Genomic DNA, 25,267 nt, shown 5'->3' with positions numbered 1-25,267 from the left:
AGGTATACTCACATGGGACGTCCAAATCCCAAGAACCACATCATTTGGACCTAAAACCACATAAAAGTGCTATGAAGGAGATATACTCAACTACTTGGCAAGTTTGAGACTTGATTACAAGTAAGTGATGAAATGGAGTGAGGTTTCTGGATCTAGCAACCCTTCCTTGTTCCTTCAAGCTTTCCTTCCCTCCAATAACTTCAAACACCCATAAGGACACTCAAAATGGCTCACAATGGTATTAGGGTTTCGAGATCTAGGTTTTGGACAATGGAGGCTAGAAATGAGGTCAAACCCTAAGTCATAAAGTGTTTAAATAGGGTGCAAAATCCCGAATCTAGGGTTTCCCAAACCCCGTCCAACTCGTCGAGTTGGTCCCCTGCAACTCGTCGAGTTGGTCTTCCAAAAACACACGTGACAACATTCCTACTCGTCGAGTTCTTACCCTTAAACTTGACGAGTTGCCTTCTTGATTGGAGGTTTCCTTTCCTTAATTGGCCTTCAGGTTTCCGGGTGTTACAATATTTCTTTTTTAACAAATTTTATTTAGATATCATGACTTCCCAAAAAAATATTTTTGATTCTCTCTTTTTCTTTGGCACACTATTGCACTAGAATCCTCGAGGTTTCGAATAATACCAACTTGAGCCAAGATTCTACAAAGTATGGTTTATGATTCCATTTATTATTCCCATAAGTGGATGAGACTCTACCTTTTCTGTTCTCATGAAGAAAGTCAGACTGATGTTACAATGATTGATGTTCGATGTTTGCTACATAAAGAAGTGATCATTATATGGATGGTGTCAGCCCTGTTTCTTGAACGTCATTCGAGAGAAAATACTCATTACTTTTACATGTGGCATATAATGATGGTGTTTCTTCAGTTACCTACTTTCCACGTGACAATTTTTTAATGGCTATCGATTCAAATTCAAATTTGAGGCCGTAAAAGGGGAACGACGGTTCTATTACTTTTTTTGTCGTTTTCACAAATTCCTCTCAAGAACCCTAACCTTAATTTCTTTCATCTTCTGAGAAATTACCTTGATTGTTTTTAATCATGTCGAATGATGATTTGTTTGCTACTACTGATGAAGATTCCTCTATTCTGCAGATGAATATTCAATCCAATAATATTTGGTTTAACCGAGATATAAATGTTTATCCTGAAGGTCTTCAAATGCCTGTTTAATCTTTGAATGCGTTTGTTCTACATCATGCTCTTCCTACATCATTTTCTATTCTGATGCAGTGGTTATCACTTGCATGTTCAACTATTGTGTACAATAAGAGTAAGGAAGTGATTTCGTTCCAGATGGAATCAAAGGGGAAGAAAAATCTGTCTTTTCTCAGATTCTTCAATTCGAAGTTGATGCTACGTTTGTTATTCCTCATTATGAACAAATTATAGCTATGTTAAATGAAATGGGCTACTCTCATTCAATTATATTGATCACTGATTTTCGAAATTCAAAATTACCATCGATGTGGAGTTTTTTCGTTGTGATGGTCATAAGGTGTTTAAAAGGACAAAATTCCTTTGGGTCCGATAAGGCCAAACTTCAATTATACTATATTCTGGCAGGTTTATTCTACAATATAAAAGTTGCTTATGCCTCACTTCTTTGGGATGAGTTCATTGCATATATAAATCATTCAAAAGAAGGCGACGAATATTATGAGTGCAAGGTTTTAAGGTTTGATCTTGAATGAGGTGTATCAACAGGTAGGTACTATGGTTCCAACAGATGTCGAAGTTGTTTAATTTTCTACACTACAAATTCCAAAGACGATGATCCATAATCCAACTGATTTTCCTTCTATAGGATTGTGAGGACATAATTTGTGGTTTATACTTTACTTTTGATAGCTTTTAGAGTTCTCGGTCTAGGACCGAAAACACCATGTTCTCGGTGGTGTTTGGACCAAAATCACCATGTGATTTCGGTGAGCTTAATGAGGATTTCGGTTGGGTTTTGGGTTGGGCCTTTGTAATTGGGTCTAGGTATATATATTTTTGTTTTTAGTCGTGAAAAAGGTTGGTCATTCTAAGAAGCTAATATCGAGTTTAGAGAGAAAGAGAGAACCGAGAGCAATTCAGAATTTTATGTACTTGACTATTATCAATATAGTGTGTATTGAAGATTGATAACTGTGTTCTTAATTCATAATAACTGTTTTTTGGGTTAATCATTAGATTGGAATTCCACACCAATTCTAGTGATTTGGGTTTTACAATTGGTATCAGAGCAAGGTTTGGTATCAATCGATTTGGCCTTAAACATTCAACATTTCTTGGAATTGTCTTGGTATTTTTGGTGTTTTTGAGTTCTTTTTGACGAAATTATTGTTGTTGTTGTTCATGTTCTCCAGTACATTAGAGATTTTGATCGAAATTGGTCTTAATTATTTACCAATTCGTGTTTTTGGGTGTTTTCGGTTTCAACCCTCGGAGTTCTCAGCGGCAAAATTAAAATTCTCCGTTAGGTTTAGGATTCTTCGGCAGCCAGTGATCGATTTCTGTTGGGATTAAAACCCTAATTGTGATTTGATGAACAAGATGCGGAAAATAAGAACAAACACAAATATGAAGATATGTCGAATGATCACTCGATTTATTCAATTATGAGGAACAAATTACACTTTAAGGAATAAGAATCTAACTCTACAAGAAACCTCACAACGTGGCGGCTACAATTTGCCTCACCCTTAACCCTAATTATGAATAATACATGACTATTTATAGGGAAAAGACAAGTCTTGGGCTTTTAACCTACACTTCATCAAGGGGGCCCATTGCCATCATCCATGGAGTACTTTGAAACCCTACAATCTCCCCCTCAAAGTATGGAATAGATGACAATGCTTTAACTTCCAAAACAAGCATCTAGCAAATAAGAGAAGATCTAGCAACGAGGAATATTTGAAGCAATCCACGAATCTTGATTCTTCAATAGTTTTCAATAATGGGTTCTAGGATATATATATATATAAACCAAGCACTGAAGTAATGTTTTTAAACTTCATTTTCTGATGTAATCCCAAAGATCTTCAATAAAGCCAAACCCGCCATAAAAACCCATTTCAGAACAAAGAAACCAAATCACATCTTGTCTTTGAAGAGCTCCCCCTCAAAGTCACAATGATCCTCAAATAAGCTAATGATATAAGCCACCAAAAATTATCATGTAACAACCCAAATTTTAAGATTCGTAACGCCACTTGACCGAGAAAATACTAGAAGTCGGAGATATAACAAGTCCTTAGAAGTGCTCGATGAAGAACTGCTACTATAAAGGATACTTCTCTGTAAAAGCTTTAGAAGAGCTCAATGAAGAACTGCTACTGTAAAAGCTACTTTCATAATTCTACCACAAGCTTTATCAAAAATCTTCCAATTTGAAAAGTCACAAATCCAATTTCGAATGGCCATACCAAATTCTCCCCCGATTTATAATAAAAAACATGATTATAAAGCCTTCAAATGGTCATGAGAATGATCTTGAATGGATAAAAAAGTACTATGCTCCCCCGCGACAAAATGATATACACAATGAAGTATAAATCCGAAAAAGTCGTGAAAATTTGACGTTATCACGAAAAACGACTTTCCGAACAGCCAAGACTTGATGGAATCCATAATTTTCAGTTCACAAAAAAATATGTGCATTAAAGAATGCAAAACTGTTCACCAGCCCTTAAATTTGCAAACTTTTCGAATAATGGGCTGAAATTATCACATTGCTGAAAGTCAGGGACTTAAGTAGTAACTGTGCATCATTTTCCCTTTGATTTGTTACAGATTCTGGAAATCAAATTAAAATTGCCATGTTGGTGAAGTTATAGGGGCCAAATGTGTAAAATCGAAGTCATCTTCCTCATTTAGTGTCTGATCGACGAACACAGCCTCACGACCCGTAAATAGAACTCTGATTCCGAGACATCGACTGAAAACCAAATCGGAAAACATCAAAAGTTCGAAATCCAAATAATTTCAAGCAGCAGTGAACTCCGAATGCATCGGTTCCTAGGATCCAGTTCCGAATGCCAATCGATTCCGAGATCGAACAAAAGTACGAACTCCGATTTAACTCAACGTTCCGAGCACAGGTTCGTTTCTGATATAGATGTGAGTTACGAATACAAGCCCAGTCACAATTCCGATTCCGAATCAATCGATCCAACATCACACTACCGATTCCGAGTGAATTTTCCAATCGATACGCCAATGACGATTCCAAGAACTTCACTTCAATTCCCAAAATCAACCATCAAATGCGAATAAGGTTTCTGTTCCGAACTTCACAGTCATTCCCATACAGCCTTCGTATTCGATTGTATTTGCAGGTGGGACCATTTGTTCCGATTTTGACTTTTATGAATGTGCCTTTGACTTTCAATTGCAAATAAGCACACAACCATTTCGATTCAGAGACCTGATTTTTAATTCTGAATTATGTTCTTGTTCCAAATGTCAAATAATTATGATCAATTCCTTCTATTCCAATCATGGGTCCAATTCCGATTGAAGATTTAAGTCCCGATTCCAATTGCGAAACCAATCTTCAAGAACATATGCGACAAGCTGCGATACTATCTTTCCAAATTAGATTGCGTTCTGATCACATTCGTAGATGAGAGCACCGTTTCAAACAAAAAAAAAATGTCAAAGTCCCTGATTCAATCTTCGTAACTTTCAATTTTGACTTTTCTTGTTTGACAATTCAAATCCAATTAGCCTCGCTTCTTTGATACTTCTTGAGTTTTCGGTTAAAGTCTTCGGTCTGCACATTTGGATTCGCTTCTTCGGTTCAGCATCTCGGTTATTGAGATTTTGGCTAAGGTTCTCGGTTAACAAGGTGTTGACTATTGGTGTTTTCGGTCAAAGGGCATTTATTTTCTTAGTTTTCGGTCAAAATCCATTTACACAATTAGATTCTTTCGTTGGTAAATAATGAGTTCCTATAACAGCAGCAAGAAGGTAAGTGAAACCCCATGCTCTCAGTCCTGTGAAGATAAAATAAATAAATACCGTGAGCATAATGAGTTATTAGTTAGAGAAGTTTTTGACCTTAAAAATGAAATCTATGAAATTAAAAAGGTAAACAAACCTCTTAAAGAAAAACAAGATGCTCAAAGTAAAGATTTAATTAGGATTAGGGAGGAATATAGCATCAAATGTGTTCATCATCGTTATGCTAAAGAGCAAATTGCCAAATTAACTACCGAACTTGATGTGTTAAAAGCTAAATTTAAGGATGCTGAATTTAACTTTAAGAAATTTGACGTGTCAAGTGAGATAGTTGAATCTATGATAGAAAAACAATTGAAATGGAAATATAACCAGAAAAATGGCCTAGGGTATCATAGTGTTCCACCTCCTTTTTAATGATAATTATGTTTCTGCCTCCGAGATCATAGATGTAGAAAGACATGCTCAATATGGCAAGCCCCCTGTAACTGTTTCAATCAAGACTGAACAATCCGGCCAAACTAAGATTATTAATGTGAATGATTCTAATGCTTATACTTCATATGCAGATAAAGTAACAGTGCAAGATGGGTTCGAGCAGAACAAAAATAATTCTGGTTCTGCTGAAAATGCTTCAAAAACTTGTGATGATAATAATCCCACTGTTGAAACATTCAAGCCACGAAAATCTGTTAAACAGTCTAATAAATGTGCATGTGCTTGTGGAAATTCTATGAAACAAACTTCATTTGGACAAGGACCAAGTCATAATCTTATTTATTTGAAAAAACAAACTTTTTTTAACTATGGGACTCCCGGTCACATTGATAGAAATTGCCCACATCATTCATATGTTCCCTACTATGAAAAAAATTGGCAGAATGTGCCAAGGGGGAGATCTTCCAAAAGAAATCCTTCAAGGTCACGTTCACGTAATGGTGATTGGAATGCTAAAAAGGCCAAGAATCAGACTTACAAGGACAAAAAGGGCATATCGGACAAGAAGCCTAATTCGAGAGATGGTTCTGCCAAACCGAATTCGGGGAGGTCGAAGTCATCTCAAGGGTCGTCCTCTATTTTACACTCACAACACAAGCCCAAATCGAAAGGCAGTCCCAGCCCAAAGGCAAGTGAAAAAGGTCCCATTCGGTCCAACAAGAAAGTACACAAACCAAATTACCAATGGGTTCCCAAAGGTCACATTTCACAATCGTCCAAAAGTCTTGTAACCTCTTTATGTTTCTTATCTGATAAGCAGGATTTGTCATGGGAAAGAGTATCATGCGTAGATTGTAATGGTAAACATAGTTTCAAAGTGGACTGGGAGATCTTCCAAAAGAAATCCTTCAAGGTGACGTTCACGTAATGGTGATTGGAATGCTAAAAAGGCCAAGAATCAGACTTACAAGGACAAAAAGGGCATATCGGACAAGAAGCCTAATTCGAGAGATGGTTCTGCCAAATCGAATTCGGTGAGGTCGAAGTCATCTCAAGGGTCGTCCTCTAGCTTATACTCACAACACAAGCCCAAATCGAAAGGCAGTCCCAGCCCAAAGGCAAGTGAAAAAGGTCCCATTCGGTCCAACAAGAAAGTACACAAACCAAATTACCAATGGGTTCCCAAAGGTCACATTTCACAATCGTCCAAAAGTCTTGTAACCTCTTTATGTTTCTTATCTGATAAGCAGGATTTGTCATGGGAAAGAGTATCATGCGTAGATTGTAATGGTAAACATAGTTTCAAAGTGGACTGGGTTCCCAAAACTAATTAATCCCGCAACTTGTGCAAGAACAGCTATGGAGGAATATCATCAGACTTTGGTATGTTGATAGTAGCTGTTCCAGGCACATGACAGGAGACATCTCTCAACTGCATGACTTTCAGAAATTTAATTGAGGGTATGTGTCCTTTGCAGGAAGGGAGAAAGAAAAGATCACACAAATAGGGACCGTATTTAACGACGTGATGAATTTTGAATATGTTAACTTCATTCCGAAATTGAAACGCAGCTGAGGATAAATACATTGCTATTTCTAAATATTGTTGTTTTCAGGTTATCTGGATGCAACTTCAATCGTTGAATTACAGTTTGAATTTTCTTGATATTCCTGAGTTTTCTTAAAATGATTCGTTTTGAATTTTCTTGTACATTTTGTATTTTATTTTTGTTTTGTTAAATTTGTTCATATTTCTCCTATATGCACAAATTTAGGGCGAAAATTAAAACCAGACAAAAAAATCAGAAAATTCAAAAAAATCAAAAAATATGTCTATGTTATTTCTGTTTTTATTTCTTTTTCAGAAAAATCAAAAATCCAAAAATATGTTTATTGCTTTTGAGCGTATTTTAATTTTATTTTTTTTCTTAGTTATTTTTATTATGTGCTAAGTTTATTTTATTTTTATTTTTATCTCAAAAATTTCATGTGTCTTAAAACGCGAATTTAAAAAGAAGAGATTCAAGGAGATTGTGTCGGAATTTTCTATGCTAGGAGAGATCTTGAAAGGAATTGACGGAATTACACTTCACACTACTTTCACAAGGAATTGAAGGCATGAAATCGTACAAATTGTCAGTTAGACAGTTTCTCTCTAAGAACTGTCGTATTCACGAAATTAAAGGCAAGAAACTCTACAAACTGTCAGTTAGGCGGTATCTTTCGAAGAACTGTCGTATTTAAGGAATTGAAAGTTTGAAACTGTACAGATTGTCAAATTGGTCTTGTCAGTTATCTTTACCTAAGAACTGTCATGGCACCAGGGCGATTCACCCAACCGGGAAATAGATATCGCTGAACATCCCGCCCAGGGTCTTGACATTCTTTTTGTCATGCAAAACTGCAGAGACTCAAATGTATTCACGGATATGTTCTCCACAGGTAAGGAATTAACGGTATTCGCATTAGGGCGATGCACCTCATAAGGCACGATTATCGCTGAACGTCCCGCCAAAAGTCCTTGACCTTGTTTCATGCTAAACTGTGGAAATATGTCTTCGTATATTTTTGTCACATGATGGTTTTGTGAGTTATTCCTAATTAACTCTCACTGGCACTAGAATGGTACACTTAGCTGAGATTCAGAAACCATTGAACGTCTCGCCAAGGGCCAAGTTAACTTGTTAACTTGAAAAACTGTATTGAGATATTTGATCGAGGATATGCAGGGGCTAACATTGAAAATAGCCATGAGTATTTCTCCGATACTCAACAACTCGCATTACGTTCCGCCGTGTTCACACAGATACTGCGAGTAGTCTCTATCTGAGCCAAGGCTGGGTCCTTGAATAACTGTGGTGAGAAGGGTCTTTATAACTCTATGATCCACAAGGACTTTTTAGTCATGGTTACCTTTTAAGACACATCCGTGATCGATAAAGAATTTTCATTCGAAGGAACAAGAAGTGAAAATTATTTTTTAACACACAACCTTTCAACCCGAGAAGCAAGGTGAAGCCGTTTCTAAAGTTATGTGACGAATTTCATTGAAGCCTCCTCAATCAATTTGCTGCTATCTATGAACTTGCTGAAGTGATCCAGAAGAATCAATCTCTCTATTATTATCTCTGAAGTTTCTCAAAGCTGAAAGTGTTGATTTACAAGAACCTATACAAGAAGCCTCTATTCCCAATGTGCGTTCAAAGTCAATTGATAAAGGAAGTCCAACTATTCAAGATGAAGTCATTCATGTAGAAATTCATATGTTCATCTTCAAGTTGTGAAGAAATCGAAGATAAACGCTGAAGGTCAAGAATAAAGAGAAGATTGAAAAGAAAAGAAAGCTATAAACCAAGGAGGAAATTGTTAGGAAATAATTTGTGGTTTATACTTTACTTTTGATATCTCTTAGAGTTCTCGGTATAGGACTGAAAACACCATGTTCTCGGTGGTGTTTGGACCGAAATCACCATGTGATTTTGGTGGGCTTAATGAGGATTTCGGTTGGGTTTTGGGCTTGGCCTTTGTAATTAGGTCTAGGTATATATATATTGTTGTTTTCAGCCATGAAAAAGGTTGGTCATTCTAAGAAGATGAGATCGAGTTTTAGTGAGAAAGAGATAACCGAGAGCAATTCAGAATCTTATGTACTAGACTATTATCAATATAGTGTACATTGAAGATTGATAACTGTGTTCTTAATTCATAATAACTGTTTTTGGGTTAATCATTGGATTGGGATTCCGCACCAATGCTAGTGATTTAGGTTGATACGATATATTGGGTTTTACAAGGATGGATTCCTGAAGCTATTTGAAGTTTGGTTCCGGTATCGAATCTGGTGTTAATTCGCTACCGGGAGAAGTTGGTTGATGTTTCTCATGTTTCTACTCTAAAGAAGTCTAAGACAAGGTCGAAGGAAGTGGTTATTCAAGAATTAACTGGTGAGGCTCAACCACATAAGAAAAGAAAAGCTACTGGAGTATTGAAATATTTTTCACAGAAAAAGTTAGCAACCAAAACATTGTCTCGAAGACTCCAGAAGATGGTTGTAGAACCATATGACGTAATTGGTGCTGCTACAAACGAGAATGATGAAACTGATACAAATGATATGGTTCAAGGTCAATTTTTGCAGTATACTAGGGAGGCAGCTGCAGATGATGTTGATCAGTTGGTCAATGAGGTAATACATATTAATCCTTGTCATGTTTCACCAAAAGGGGCTGTTGAATCTCATATAGAGGAGACATGTAATCTAGATATACCTATGAACACATCTAATGTTGAAACACATATCATAATTGATGAAACAAATATTTCAAAGACTGTTAATCCACCACATATTTCTAATATCGAATCCAAAATGGAAGAGATTAGGAATCTAGACATCCATGAGAAGACATCTAATGTGGACTCAAATGTTAACACTGGTGTGATCCCTCCCGTTGATCCCTCCCGTTGATCCCTATACTTTACTTCCACCACCCACTTCACCAATTATCAATTCTAACATTCAAACGACTATTGTTCCATTTCATTCACATACCTTTGATAAAATTCTTCGACAACCCATTGCAACCTTGTTTTCATCTCAATCCACTGACCCTTTAAATGATCATGGGATTGATGACTCTCAGCAAATGGATGTCTAAAATGAGAGGTTTGATTTTGGTCCTCTTACTTTTGATGATGATGAAAATGATCTAGAGGATGAAGCAATAATGTCAGGGAAGCTATTATTTTGAATTACAAGATGAATATGATTTTGTAGTTTCTTAATGATTCATCTGCAAATTCTTCTTCATTTTTTAGTCAAGAAGAGGTGGATTCATTGTTTTCCTGAGACAAGAAACTAACTTCAAGGGTTTGATGAAAGGAGTTGTGACAGATATTCATGGTGGACTTGATGATAACTTGAGGTCATTCTTGTTTGAAGTGGCAGAAGAGAAGAATGTTGCAAGGGAGCAATATGAATTACTTATGAAGGAATTATCGACTTTAAAGGAGTCGATTGATTTGAAGATTCAAGGATTTTATGAATCAATTTCATTAGAAGTTGAGAAGATTGGTGACTTCTTTTCTGGTGTTCAGAGGAATTTTGACATTCTGATATCAACTATGAAGACTTTAGTGGAGGATGTTCAAGCCTTCAATATCGAATACAAAGCTAAGTTGGGAAAGAAGGATGTTACAGATCGTGCACTTTTCAAAGGATTTGTTAACCCACTCAATTCTTTTCAACCACAACTTTCCATATATGCAAAATATTCGTCATCTTTGATGTCTGAAGAGCAACTCTCCAAATCCTTATCTTCGATAGAAGTGACTTTCAAAATGTAGTTTTCTCCTATTTTGGACTTAGTGTCGAGGCTTACCATAAATGATCCATGTGCTTCACAAGTGTCACAAGGGGGAGAAAGGGGTGGTTCGTCAAAATAGGGAGGAGGAGAAGATAAAGGGAAAGCTATTGGAAAAGTATTTTCTAATCAAATTCTAATTCCAATTCCAATATCAATCAAGCTAATTCAAACAATGGCAACAACTGGAACTTCTAGTTTACTTGTATCTCAAACAATGGAGATTGATTTGAGCAAGTTACAATTGAAGAAGGGGATAACTATTAATAAAGGAAGTTCTTCAATAGTTAAGCCAACGAGTACCATAAACAAAGGCAAAGGAAAAGAGTTGACTGATGAAGAGAAAAAAAAGGTTGAAAGAGTTAGAGGTTGAGAACCTGAAACAATTAAATAGCTTCTTAAGACAAAGAGAAAATGACCCACCAGGTTTGAACAAGGGTGATGCAAACAAAACCCAAAATTATGAAACAATAGAGTCAATTGCATTTGGAGAAGATGATGCATTTGATTAAATGCCAAAGGAGAGTTATGTTATTGAGAATTCCCTATTACAACAACTGGATTTTCCCTTCTATCCTTCGATGTTTACATTTCCTCAATACAAGTTTCCAAACGACTTTCAAGATGATGAAGCTTACAAATGTGTCAAAATTAGGTTTCAGGCGGTTCTAGGAAAGAAGGAGGAGAAGTATAATCTTTGAAGAAAATTGTGAAGCTTATTTCTATATCGAAGGATGTGGAATTATCGATACAAATTCATCAGAGTTGATAATAGTTTTTGTGTGTTTACAATTGTAGATTTCCTTCTGATCAATATTAATGATCTGATCACATTAGCAATTCTTATCAAGGGTCATGATGATAAGCAAATAACTGATAAGATAACATACCTTGTGGGGTTTGGTCATGTGAAGAACTTCATTGATTGCTATTGTAGTCATATGGGATTAACAGATTTTAAGATTGCTAGAGCATATGAGAAGCCTAGAAAGAATCCTAATACTAAACTGGATGGTGTTGTCTCAAGTAATATGATGATAGAGAAATTATATTGAAACCATTAGGTGTTGTGTTTCAAGGAAATAAGGTGAAGGGTGTATAAAAGAAACATTTTTTTTACACTAATTTGAAAGATATGTAGTTAACTGCAAACTTGATGAATATTCTGCTCAGAATAGCTAAGTGTAAGAAGAATATAGATGGAGGTAGAATGGAGATTAGGAAGGTTTTGTGTTGATACTTGGAAATTCGAAAGACACTCATGGATGTTGTGAAGACTTTACCTACTGTTTGAAGACTCGAGTATTCTTCACAAAGGGGGAGAATGTATAGTACAAGTTGTTGTGAAGATAATAGATGTCGAAGTCTTAGTGTATAATGTCGAAGTTTTAGTGTTTTTATCGAAGAGTTTATCTGTACTCTATATTAAAGGTTACACACCTTCGATATATGTATTTATTTAAGAGAACACTTATGTTCGTATGTTAGTGTCGAAGTCTCTCTGTATTTTTGTAGTCTGTTGAGGGCACTATAAATAGTGTTGTGGTCTAGGTTACTAGAAGCGTTTTTTCAGAACTAATTTGATATCTCGTAACCTTGATTGCATCCAGACTAATCGGAGCTCAAACAAAATTATTTACTTCTCGTGTTCTATTACTTTTACTGAAATCATTACTTGATTAAATTCATAACTCGTCAATAATAATGGAGGCCATTTAGAACTTAATGAGTAATAAGACTTTGGATGTCTAAATAAGCTTTCTATCTTTTATTATGTAAGAATGACTTAACCATTAAAACAAGGGTAAAAAATGGACGTTTATGCAAAAGAGTCTGCATAATCCTTTAAATAAAGTTTTATGTCCAAACCTAAAAGCTTAGTTTAATCTACAACCCAAAAATGTTAAGATTGTTATGAGAGTGTTAAATACTATATAATTAAATTCTTAAAGTATATCAATCATTAAAAATGGTTAAAATGGGGTTTGTATTGGTTTTGGTGCCAAATGTCCAAAGTACATTGTCTAAAAAGGGAAGAAAAGAAACAGCACATCTCACGTGGTCCGCGTGGAATTACACACGATCAAAGTCAATGCTCATCGAGGGTTCTATTGATTTCACATGGCCATGGACTTGTACCCGTACGACCCGTGTGAGATTTGTGTGTCGGGACCAAAACTTGTAACAGTTGTAACTTTTGCTATAACCTCCAAATTACTCCATCACTTAATAGAATCTTGATGCATGTTTTAATGCTCTAAGTTCACACTTGAGTTCCTAGATCATTCTTGAAGACGAAGAGTGGTGTTAGAAACTTTTATCTACCTTGAAGGTTAGTAAGTAAAACCCTTAGATTAAGGTGTGTTTACCGAGAGTACAAGTCCATATGTTGATTTATGTTTTAGACGCTTTTTATCTACTAGATATGTTTTGAGATGCTATTAAAATTATATGATGGTTTTCATATGTGCAATTTGTGAATATATTTCATAGCATGAGTACATGGTTCATTTGAGTTATAGCATGAGTACATGGTTCATTTGAGTTATTGTCGTGTGTGTGTATGTGGGGGGGGGGGGGAGGGTAGGGTGTAGAAAATCACGACATGCCAAGCACCCACGGCGGTATGTGCTAAGTCACATCAGCATGCCCGAAGAGCAATATCGAACCCACTCCTTTTAGCCTAAATCTTAAATAAACGCCATTGTCATTTATGTCGATCATCAATCTATACAAAATACAATTATGGTTTTTTTCTAAAGTAAGTAGTTTTAATAAAATTATATTATAATTCTTCAACAAATATTCGTTATTCTATTAATATTATTAGGTTGTTATTGTTTTTTTAATATATTGAATAATGGTTTTGTAATACTCTACTGCTATTTAGTATTATAATTAAATTACAACTATAAATATAATTATTAATTATTATTATTACGACCATTTGATTTTTTTTAAAACGACTCACACATGATTTTTGTTTTTTAGCGAGACTTGAACCTATAATTTTTGGCTGAAGGATAAATTTCTGTCAACTTTGAATACTGCTAATCTATAAGCCTTCTGGTAATAATGTTTACTACAACCATTAGTAATAATGTTTATATCAATGAAAATAATATATTATTAATTTATTATTATTTTATTATAACTACAAATATATCTCAACCGCAATTATAAAACAAAACTACCGTACTTGCTGATTATAAACGACTCTCCAACCATAAGTGACACATGTATTATATAAAGATTATGTTTTATATAAAAATACTAGTTTATAACCCGTGACAACCACAGTTATAAAATTAATTAAACTTTTATAATAACATTTTATAATTATTAATCAAATATTTTAAATAAATTATTAATTAAGAGATATATTAAAATTTTAAAGTTATTATCACTTCAAATTTAACATATAGTTAGAAAAATGTAAATTTGAATTTTGAAATGAGTTGCCTAATATATCTACATGACACATGCCATAATATTAATGATGAGTTGTATTAGAGTGACACTTTGCAAAAGGAAATTAAAATTATTCATTTATTAGAATAGGTATTGAATAAATGATGTTAGTTTTGAAAAATTTGTTTTATAACAGTTATATAGTTATTTTTTTAATAATAAAATATAGTTAATATATTGTCAATTTGCATTATTTTATTTAAATAAATTAAATCAAATATAAAATAAAACTACTTTATTTTATTATGTTAGTTCAGTTTCGGTTATAATAAAATGTAGTATATATATATATATATATATATATATATATATATATATATATATATATATATATATATATATATATATATATATATATATATATATATATATATATTGTTGTAAATAATTGGTGGTGTTGCAAATAATTGGTGGATGACATAATAATTGGTGCATGGCAAACTTGTCAACATTTCTAACTAGTTACAATTATATGTTAGTAAAATTTGTAGTATAAATATCCCTCCATTGTAAAGAATGAAACACACCAATCTGAATACTTTAGATAAGTTATCAAATTCTCTCCAAATCTCCTTTCTTCTTTCTTAAAGGTTCTTAGTTTAGTTTTACTAATCTTGTTTAATTACATCAAATTTATAACACGTTATCAGCACGAAAGCTCTAATCAAGGTTACTAAACAAGTGGAAAATCACATCTATCTTAATCAAGGTATGTATTACTTAGTAAAAACACTATTAATTATAAAACCCTCAATCATATTAAAATAATAATACTAATGAATTAATGAAACTTATACATTATGGACATTATGGACTACTAACAATTTTTATTTCTTATACTAACATTTCTTTATGTATTCTAATGTTTATACTAACATTTACATTATGCAACTAATTTTTATTTATGCAAACTAACATTTACATTATGCAACTAATTTTTATTTATGCAAACTAACATTTATATTATGCTACTAACTTTTATTTATGCATACTAACATTTAAATTATATTTATTTATACATGTCAATGTTTATTTATATTTTAGATACTCTTCATAATTTTATTTAAACATTTACTAATATTTATTTATGTTTCTAATTAGTAAAGTTATGTATTAGTTATAAGTCTTATTACATGATTTATAAAATACACACACACATATATATATATATATATATATATATATATATATATATATATATATATATATATATATATATATATATATATATATATATATATATATATATGTATATATATATATACACACACACACACACACAACGGGAATATATATGCAACGATTATAAACAACAAAAACAACGGCTATATTTTTTTACCATAAATAAACATCTTTACCCTGCTTATTTTACCCACAACAAATATTTCTCTCTTCTATCAAATAAATCAATTTCAAGAAATCAAGCTTCAAGATGATTCATCCTTTTGTGATAATCATGACTATAATAGTCATGTTACTTTTCATCCCAATCCTTAACATCGAAGATAATATGGAATTTCATCTACTTTTAGGCTTGTATGCAATGTTAGCTTTACCGCTTATTTTTTGTGTAATATTTATTGAAATAAATGGATTTTAATTTTGTTTAAAATTTATAGTTACATTATGTCCAACATTGCAAAGCTCGAGTTTGCAGCACTTGAAGTTATTGGGAAAAACTATGTGCCATGGATGATAGATGTAAAAATGCATCTTGAATCCATGGGTATCTCAAATACTATATATGAATTTAATAATTGCTTGGCACAAGACAAAGCAAAAGCACAAGTTTTCCTTCGTAAGCATATTGATGAAATGTTGAGATTTGAATATCTTGATGTTACTGATCCAAGTATTCTATGGAATCTTTTGAAAGAAAGATTTGATCATCAAAAGGAAGTTATACTTCCAAATGCTAGAGATGAATGGAGAACACTAACTTCAAGAAAGTAAATGAATACAACTCAGCTTTGTTCAAAATATGTTCACAACTCAAGTATTGTGGACAAGAGGTTACTGATGAAGATATGTTGGAGAAAACTTACTCAACATTTCATGCAACAAACATTACTTTGATGCAACAATATCGGATGCAAAAGTTCACAAGATATTCTGAACTGAATGCATGTTTGCTCGTTGCAGAGCAAAACAATGAACTCTTAATGAAAAACCATGAATCTCGTCCAACGGGATCAGTAGCACTTCCTGAAGCAAATGCTACAAATATTGATTGTCAGCGAAACAATACACGTGGATGAGGGCGAGGTCGTGGTCGAGGGCGAGGTCGTGGCTGTTTTAATCGAAACCAAAGCCATAATCAGAACCATAATTCTGGTCGTGGACAAGGTAATAATCGTGGTCGTGGCCAGAAAAGAAATAATTACCAATATTCACAAAGAAAAAATGTCCACACACAAGATAAGGCCAAAGTGGCAAGGCATGACACCGGGACATCACAAAAATCTGATGGTTCATGTTATAGATGTGGTAACACAGGCCATTGGTCAAGGACCTGTCGCACACCTGCACATCTTTGTCAACTTTATCAAGAGTCCATTAAAGGAAAAGGAAAAGAAGCAAACCTCATTGGTAATGTTGAATTCACTCCACAAAATGTTGCTGATTTCTGCAATGACATGGAAGACATAAACTAAAAAAAAAAATCTATTATTGTTCTAGTAAAACTGTTTTTCCTTCGTTTGTTTTTCAGGTAATGTCTTTCCTACAATAAATGAGCTTTCTTTTTAATAATAATTATGATTATGTTTATTCACTAATTATTCCTTTTATATGTGAAGTTTAATATGAGTCCAACTGGAGCACAAAAGATTGGAGATCTTTGTATACCAGATAGTGGTAGTACACATACTATTCTGAAATCAAAGAAATATTTTTCAGAATTAGTACCAACAAAAACAGTCATACATACAATATCAGGTCCTGCAGACTTGATAGAGGGAACCGGGAAAGCCCATTTTATATTACCAAATGTACAAGCTTTTGTATAGAAAATGCCTTATTTTCTCCAAAGTCTAATAGAAACTTATTAAGTTTCAATGACATATATTTCAAAGGATATGACACAAAAACTGTGACCATTGAAAATAAGAAATATATGTATATTATAGACACAAACCATGTGCTTGAAAAACTACCAACACTTGATTCTGGTTTGCATTATACATATATGTTGGATTAATGTCTAAGTCCATAACTATATTTGGTATGTACTTGACCCGACCCGGCATGGTCCATTTGGGTTGCACTTCACCGGCACAATTTATATGGATAATCTTTTGAGAATAGTATATTTATGATTTATATTAATATATTATAAGTTCTAATATATTAATATGGAATCATATTATTTAATTAGTATTGATCAAGAATTAATTTAGAATTAATTAAGTGATCAAAAAGAACTAATTAAATATGGACTCTTATATATATGGAATGGGGCAAGTTCATTTAGGTTGGGCTAAGCTTTCATGGATGGTCCATGGAGCTTTTAACCCATGGATCCTATGTAAATGAAAGGTCATGGTTATTAGGGTTTACATGGATGTAACCCTAATCCTCCATAATATATAAAGGGGTCATTGGCTCACAAAATTGACACAAGTGTGTGAAAAAAAGTGTGGGCCGATTTTAGTGAGCATACATATTCTCTCAAGTTCTTCCAAGGTGTTTTGGTGATTTGTGATTCCACTTGAGGCTTCCACACTATTGGGGCTAAGCTCTTAAAGTTCAAGACTTCAAGCAACATCAAAGGTATGTCATCTAACTAGAACTTTGTAGTATAGTTGCTTCATAATATGCTAGTTAGGATGAAACCTTGGAATATTGATTATTTGCATGTATAATAGAGAAAACATAGATCCAAGGTTTATAGGGTTGCATGTACACCATAGGAGTGTTAGAATGCTCAAAATCCAACAGTGGTATCAGATCCATGGGTTGTTTTCTGTTATATTGATGCAAATGTTTTATTTTCAAAGTTGGAAAAAAAACATGACGTTTGTCAAATTTTAAGATAATTACTTGTTTTTGTGAAAAACTAATTATTTGTAAAATTTGAATCATTTGCTATATGAGTTGAATTAGGTCAAATTTAGTAAAAGATAAAATGATATGATTATTTTATTAGTTTTAAAAGTTTGATCTAAAGAGTTTTTTGAAACCTCCATAAGTTATGGATATGAAAAGGTTTTTAAAAAAAATTGATTCAAAGTTTTTTATGGAGTTACAAAACTTGGGCTTAATGTTTTAAAGAATTCCATAACTTGTTCTTAAGTTATGGAACATGAAAAGTTTCATCATAAAACAAGTATTTAACTCCATAAGTTATGGAATCCAAAAGTTTTCAAGAGTTACAAAACTTGCCCTCAAGTTTTGGAATTTGGAAAAAGTTTTTTTATGATAAAAAAAGAGAATTGAATTCTAAAACTCTTGGGTTCATAACTTAAACAATTAATTAAATGATTTTAATTTTGAATTTAATAATTGGAATTATGATGTTTTTATTGAATAATTCAATTAACTCTTATGGACTTTATTAATAGTTAACTAAAGCGTTTAATTAAAAGAGTATTATTAATCCATAAATATATGGTTTGAGTTTAATTAAATTAAAAGTCTAGTTTAATTAATAGATTAAACCACCAAGTATTTTAAATGTCCAAAATACACCCTTATACTATTATAATATTAAAAGTTTAATATATTATATGTATAAGAGCAAGTCGTCTTACCATTAGTAGGCCTCATTCACGAAGCCGGTCTATAAGGGGGGTATAAGGTTACTGCCTATAAAATGGCAGTTTAATGGGTGTCCACTCTCACTCACCGCTTCCTTGACCGGTGGAGGATCGTTAACCGAACAGGTAGGACAAGGACTATAATTCTCCCTTCATTATAAGTATACTGATAAATACTAAGTAACTAAACACTTATAAATTCCCAATCTTAGTTACTTAGGAAAATGTGAATAAGGTGCTAATCCATGAAATTACACTTTGCACTTTGTTTAAGCTGTTAGTGGAGCATGTGTGGTTAACTGGCACACTAACCTGGACTTAACAAGGTAGGCAAAGGGTAACTTAATGTTTATCATAGTATCGTTGGAGCGTGTGTGGTTAACCGGCACATCGATTGAGGGGTAAATATTAAGGGTACCAAGTATATTTGCATGGTTACTTCACACCTTGTTTTGTGATCCTCGGCATCCCAGTCACAAAACCTGAAGGGCACACTCGAGATTGAAACATGCCATTGAAAAGTTCAATGAATCTCAAAAGAATCTAGGAGTTTCAAAACCAATTAAAACCTAATAATGCATTTCGTTTATCTTGGTGGAAATTGGTGAATCGTCATTCATCTACCTTCAAATATTTTATAGCTTGGATTACGGCATCCCTCTTCCAAGTTATAAAATAGTTTGTTGGGTCCTAGCCTTAATATATCATATTGGGTGTTATATTAAGGACTTAAATCAACTTTACGTGAATTTCTCCCATTGTTGATGTCTGGTTTAGACAACAATGATCTTCCCAAACCAAGCTTTCCTAATGAATATGACTTCCCGAGTTTGGCTCATGGAAGTCATACTTCTCTTACTCCACCTCCTCCAATTATTCTCCCTAACCCACAAGTTCAAGGTCACTCAAGCCCTAATGGCAAGCAAGGTCTATGTGTGATCACATCTTAGAGATGAAGTCACATATTGACAAGCCGGGAGAGTTGGGTGTCAAAGTCTTGAGAAAGTTGGATGTTCAATCACTTTCTAAGTCACATAGTGAGTTCCTTTGGGACTACTATGAAACAGACTATGACATGAACCTTAATGATCATATCTATTTGCTTGGTGCTGCTGAATCAGCAATAATTTGGAACGATAGTAAAGCAAATTTGATTAGAAGATCAACTTCCCAAAAACTTTATGGACAGTGACAATGGTGACACTAGAAATCCAGAAAAAGCATTCTCTTCCCAATGGAAAGGGATTGGCCATAGTCAACCCGGTTGACCAAATGGTAAAGAGAAAGGCTAAGTCTGAGATAGTCCCATTACCAAAGGGTCCATATGTTTATTTTGCCAAAGGAAGGGGCGTTGATTGCAAAGCTTCCAAATTTACCTAAGGATGTTAAAGTCAATAAGTTTGACTCTACATCAGCTAGAGCCCATTACCTAACTCTGTTAAGTTCTATTCTGAGATCCTCATTATATGATGTGACTGGGTCACATGTTGATGCTTTAAGAATCAAAGAATAAAGAGAAATCTTAAAGGAAGTATATGCTGATTCTGATCGCGAAGGTGGATTTCGATCGCATCAGAATTTTGAGCAGTTGCTTAAGAAGTTATGATATATTGCTAAGGATAGATAACAACAATTTTCCATGTGGATTGTAAGGATAAGTTTTTCCGAAAAGTTTTAAAATAAAAGAAAATTTTTTAATTTTATTTATTTATAGTATCCTTACAATGACATTTGTGGAAAATTATTGCTTATATGATTCCACTGACAGCAATATTGGAAACTGGATTTGATTCTTTCATTTGTGGTAGTGTCTAAATTTACCAAATCAGGAAAGTTCCTCATCACCCAAGTTTCAATTGGACCGAAACTTGGAATCATGCAAGTTGAATAGTATGATGAATGAGAACTTTCAAGCATTGGAAAATCAAGACTAATTACTTGTTCACATGGATGTGTGAGTCAAGTGAAGGACTAAAGGGATCGAGTACACATTCTTGTGCACTGGTCATGTCCACCACAAAGCTCATTAAGACTATTTGATTTACTAAAGTTTAGTAAATATGGTTATACTTACAAGTTTAAGTATAATTCTGAAACATTGGAAAAGTCTCAATGTATGGCAGAACGAATGGGAAGAATCAAATTAGGCAGAAAGATAAAAGTTTCTCAAATCTGAAAAGATGGGAGAGTAATTTAGTATCATGTTTGTGATCATCTTAATGATTTAGAAATCATATCAATTAGTCCTCTAAAGGTCATCTTAGTGCATTCTAATGACTAAGAAGAGGAGTCATGAATTGTTGAAATGGTTAGATCAGGAAGATGATTCATACTTCGTTCCAAAACATTTCTTAGAGTCATACTCCAAGATTGTAACTTGAGTGACATATCTTAAAGAAAGTTTTAAAACACTTGTCAAATGTAAGAGTAAAAGTGTCCTACTCTTGTACATTTGAAATTGGTAAGTTGTGATGTTTTGGATAAAACAAAGACCAACTAAGGCCAACTGTGTGAAGTGTTTGTCTTGATAAAGAATCCGCACTATCTCTTGAATATTTGGCAAGATAGTCTTATATGTCAAGAGGATAGTGGGAGTCTTAAAGATCCTAAAAAGAATTTCAAGAACTAATCAAGAATAAAACCTGAGGTTCTTAACTAGCACACGACTTGAGGTTTATAACCTATCGTGTTGACATATTATGTGCCCATTCCAGTTAAAGTTGGCTTTGCATACGAGTTCTGAAAGTTCTCAATTGGTTGCATAACAACTTGGAAGCAATGGCATGCCCTGTACTGCCAGGTGGCAAGAAGTTAAGATTGCATAAGTTCAGTCCATATGAGTTTGGATTTGTCATTATCCTTGTCTTGTGACTATGGTTTTGACGATTCACATGGATAAGAACACATACACCATAAAATCTAAGGGTCATAAGGTTTCTCTCCGATTCATGAAAATGATGGTGAGGAAACACTTCCACCAAGTAGATTTGAAGCATATGGCAAAAGGTCTAAACAATTGAGACTATGATTACGGCATCCCTTTTCATAGTTCTGAAATTGTTTAAACACACATGCATGCTATCTAAGGAAAGGTGTATAATTTTGATAAAGTTTTATCAAAGCATCTCGTATCAGAAATCTGAACTTTGGTAAGAAAGTCAATAAAGTATTGATTTCTAGAAGTCCAGCTGATTTTTGAGTACATGTCAAAGCTAGTGGGAGCATAAGTGTTATGCTAATAATCATCATGTTAGTGGGAGCATGATAATTATTGTTAGTGTTGCAAGTTAGCAATGTTAATTATAGAAAACAAAAGTTTCAATTCGTGAGGCTGCAGGGATTGAAAAAGTTGTTTTACTATAATTAAGGGAGAGGATATACTTCATTTCAGTTCTAAAGGCTTAGATGGAGACCTTAATCATCTTTAGTCAAGAATATATATATGAATTTCATGTTGGATTGGTTCAACTTAAGGAAATTCTATATATTGCGTTCTCAAAATTCGATTATGATTACGGCATCCCTCTTCATAGTCAAATTTTGAAAACATGGCAAATAAAAATATTGTAGCAAAAGACTAGTCTAGAATCATGTCTTTATGTGAGACATCATGAATCGTGTACCATTTGCTTTGGGTACAGGATCGATTGCATGTGGTATAATATTTGTCATTTCTAAATTTTTCCAAATGCCCAGAGGCATTAAGAAGGGAAAAGGTCTAGAATTGGATATGACTAAAATGATTAAGCAATTATCGACGACAATCTGAGGTTTACCAAAAATTGGTTGCTCAGGGACAGTTGGAAGTATAGTGCTAATGTTGGAAGGACCATATTGACATATTCTGAAAACAGGCATCTCTTATTCAGAAATGATAGTCAAAATGAGAATATGGAGTTGTCTCCATAGGTGGAAGTTATCTGTGTAAGATTAGAAAACTTAATGCAAGAAGCATGTCTAAAGCAATGTACTTTGAATATGAGACTTAGTTTCCATGGAGTTGATCTCCATTGGAATACCTTATAATGACTGTTGACAAGTCTTTGTGACTTTGTACATATTCATTACAGGAGGGTCAGTGCATATAAGTTTAAAATCTAAATAGATTTCGATAAATGATAGGAATTTGAAATTCTCACATTTTTCGATAAGGATTTGGGAGTGTGAAATTAGAATCATTGAAATTATGTTCAATTGGTTTATTTCACAAAGTAAGGATCATAGACAAACATAGAGTGCATACTTGGTGTATGGCAAAACTATTGTTTAAGAAAAACATAGTGTACATGCATGAAGCATGGGACAACTAGTGTTTTTAATTCAAGTATAAAGTTGATAAAACCGAAACAATGAATAATGAGTAATCAGTATGGTGATAAATAAAAGTGTTTATTTATATTCATAGAGTTTGATACCATATTTGATTCATTTATTCTTGTGTTTCACTTTGCATGTTTTGACTTCCAGAATAACTAAGTCGCTCTTCCTAAATGATTAAGTTATTCAAACCATCCACAGTCGGTCATATGTTGGAAGTAGATATGAATCAAGACTCTCATGGGTTGGTTTGTAGAGGTCCAAGTTGGTGAACAAAGTGGTGCTACAACACTCATGAGTGCTCATAAGTTCTGAGTATTGGATTCAACCCGCGCTCATTTGAATCACTTCATGGATTTTATCACGAGTGATCATGAGACGATAATATCTTATATTCTTCAAACCTAGAGATATGAGTTGTTACTATGAGTTGGTTATACATTGATTGCACGAAAACGCATTTGGTAACTCGATGTTATAAAACGTGCCTTTGTGTATGATTCAACAAATAGTAGAACAAGCCATATGAGTCGAAGTTTATCCATTCCTTTTACCTTCAGGATAAAAGCGATATATGTGGGCCCCTCGATGATTTAGTGATGACACATGTGAGTGCTTGGCCAAGCCAGGACTGATTTGATTTGTTCAATCAGTCAGTCATCATAAATCGAAAATCGGGAAACAACAAATGGACAGAGAGAATGATTATAATCCATGTCTCAGTCCATATGATATCTAGAATGGAGGAATATATGATCCCTTATCTAATGGACAAGTCATTGACAAGGTCAGAGTTCGACAGCGGTTTTAAGAGCTACGATTGCCAGTTAGGTTTTGAAGTCATACTCAATAATAGTTTTAGACTTATCCAAGTGGGAGACTGTTGGATTAATGTCTAAGTCCATAACTATATTTGGTATGTACTTGACCCGACCCGGCATGGTCCATTTGGGTTGCACTTCACCGGCGTAATTTATATGGATAGTCTTTTGAGAATAGTATATTTATGATTTATATTAATATATTATAAGTTCTAATTTATTAATATAGAATCATATTATTTAATTAGTGTTGATCAAGAATTAATTTAGAATTTATTAAGTGATCAAAAAGAACTAATTAAATATGGACTCTTATATATATGGAATGGGCCAAGTTCATTTAGGTTGGGCTAAGCTTTCATAGATGGTCCATGGAGCTTTTAACCCATGGATCCTATGTAAATGAAAGGTCATGGGTATTAGGGTTTACATGGATGTAACCCTAATCCTCCATAATATATAAAGGGGTCCTTGGCTCACAAAATTGACACAAGTGTGTGAAAAAAAAGTGTGGGCCGATTTTAGTGAGCATACATATTCTCTCAAGTTCTTCCAAGGTGCTTTGGTGATTTGTGATTCCACTTGAGGCTTCCACACTATTGGGGCTAAGCTCTTAAAGTTCAAGACTTCAAGCAACATCAAAGGTATGTCATCTAACTAGAACTTTCTAGTATAGTTGCTTCATAATATGCTAGTTAGGATGAAACCTTGGAATATTGATTATTTGCATGTATAGATCCAGGGTTTATAGGGTTGCATGTACACCATAGGAGTGTTAGAATGCTCAAAATCCAACAATATATACATATGATTGAATCAAATATGGTAGTAGAAGGAAAACATTGTGATCCTGGGACATTCAGTTTATGGCATGATAGGTTGGGCCACCCAGGATTAACAATGATGCGAAGGATAATTGAGAATACACACGGGCATCCATTGAAGGACCAAAAGTTTCCTCAATCCAATAGCATAAAACAATGTGCATCTTGTTCCCTTGGAAAGTTAATTATAGAACATTCTCCAATGAAAGTTGAAAGGGAGTCACCTAGATTTCTAGAAAGAATTCAAGGTGATATATGTGGACCGATTCACCCACCATCTGGACCATTTAGATACTTTATGGTC

Source organism: Lactuca virosa, chromosome 8 (assembly GCF_052849685.1).
Source record: "Lactuca virosa cultivar CGN04683 chromosome 8, Lactuca_virosa_CGN04683_v6, whole genome shotgun sequence".
NCBI classification, from domain to species: domain Eukaryota; kingdom Viridiplantae; phylum Streptophyta; class Magnoliopsida; order Asterales; family Asteraceae; genus Lactuca; species Lactuca virosa.
Note: the sequence above shows the minus strand (reverse complement) of the source record.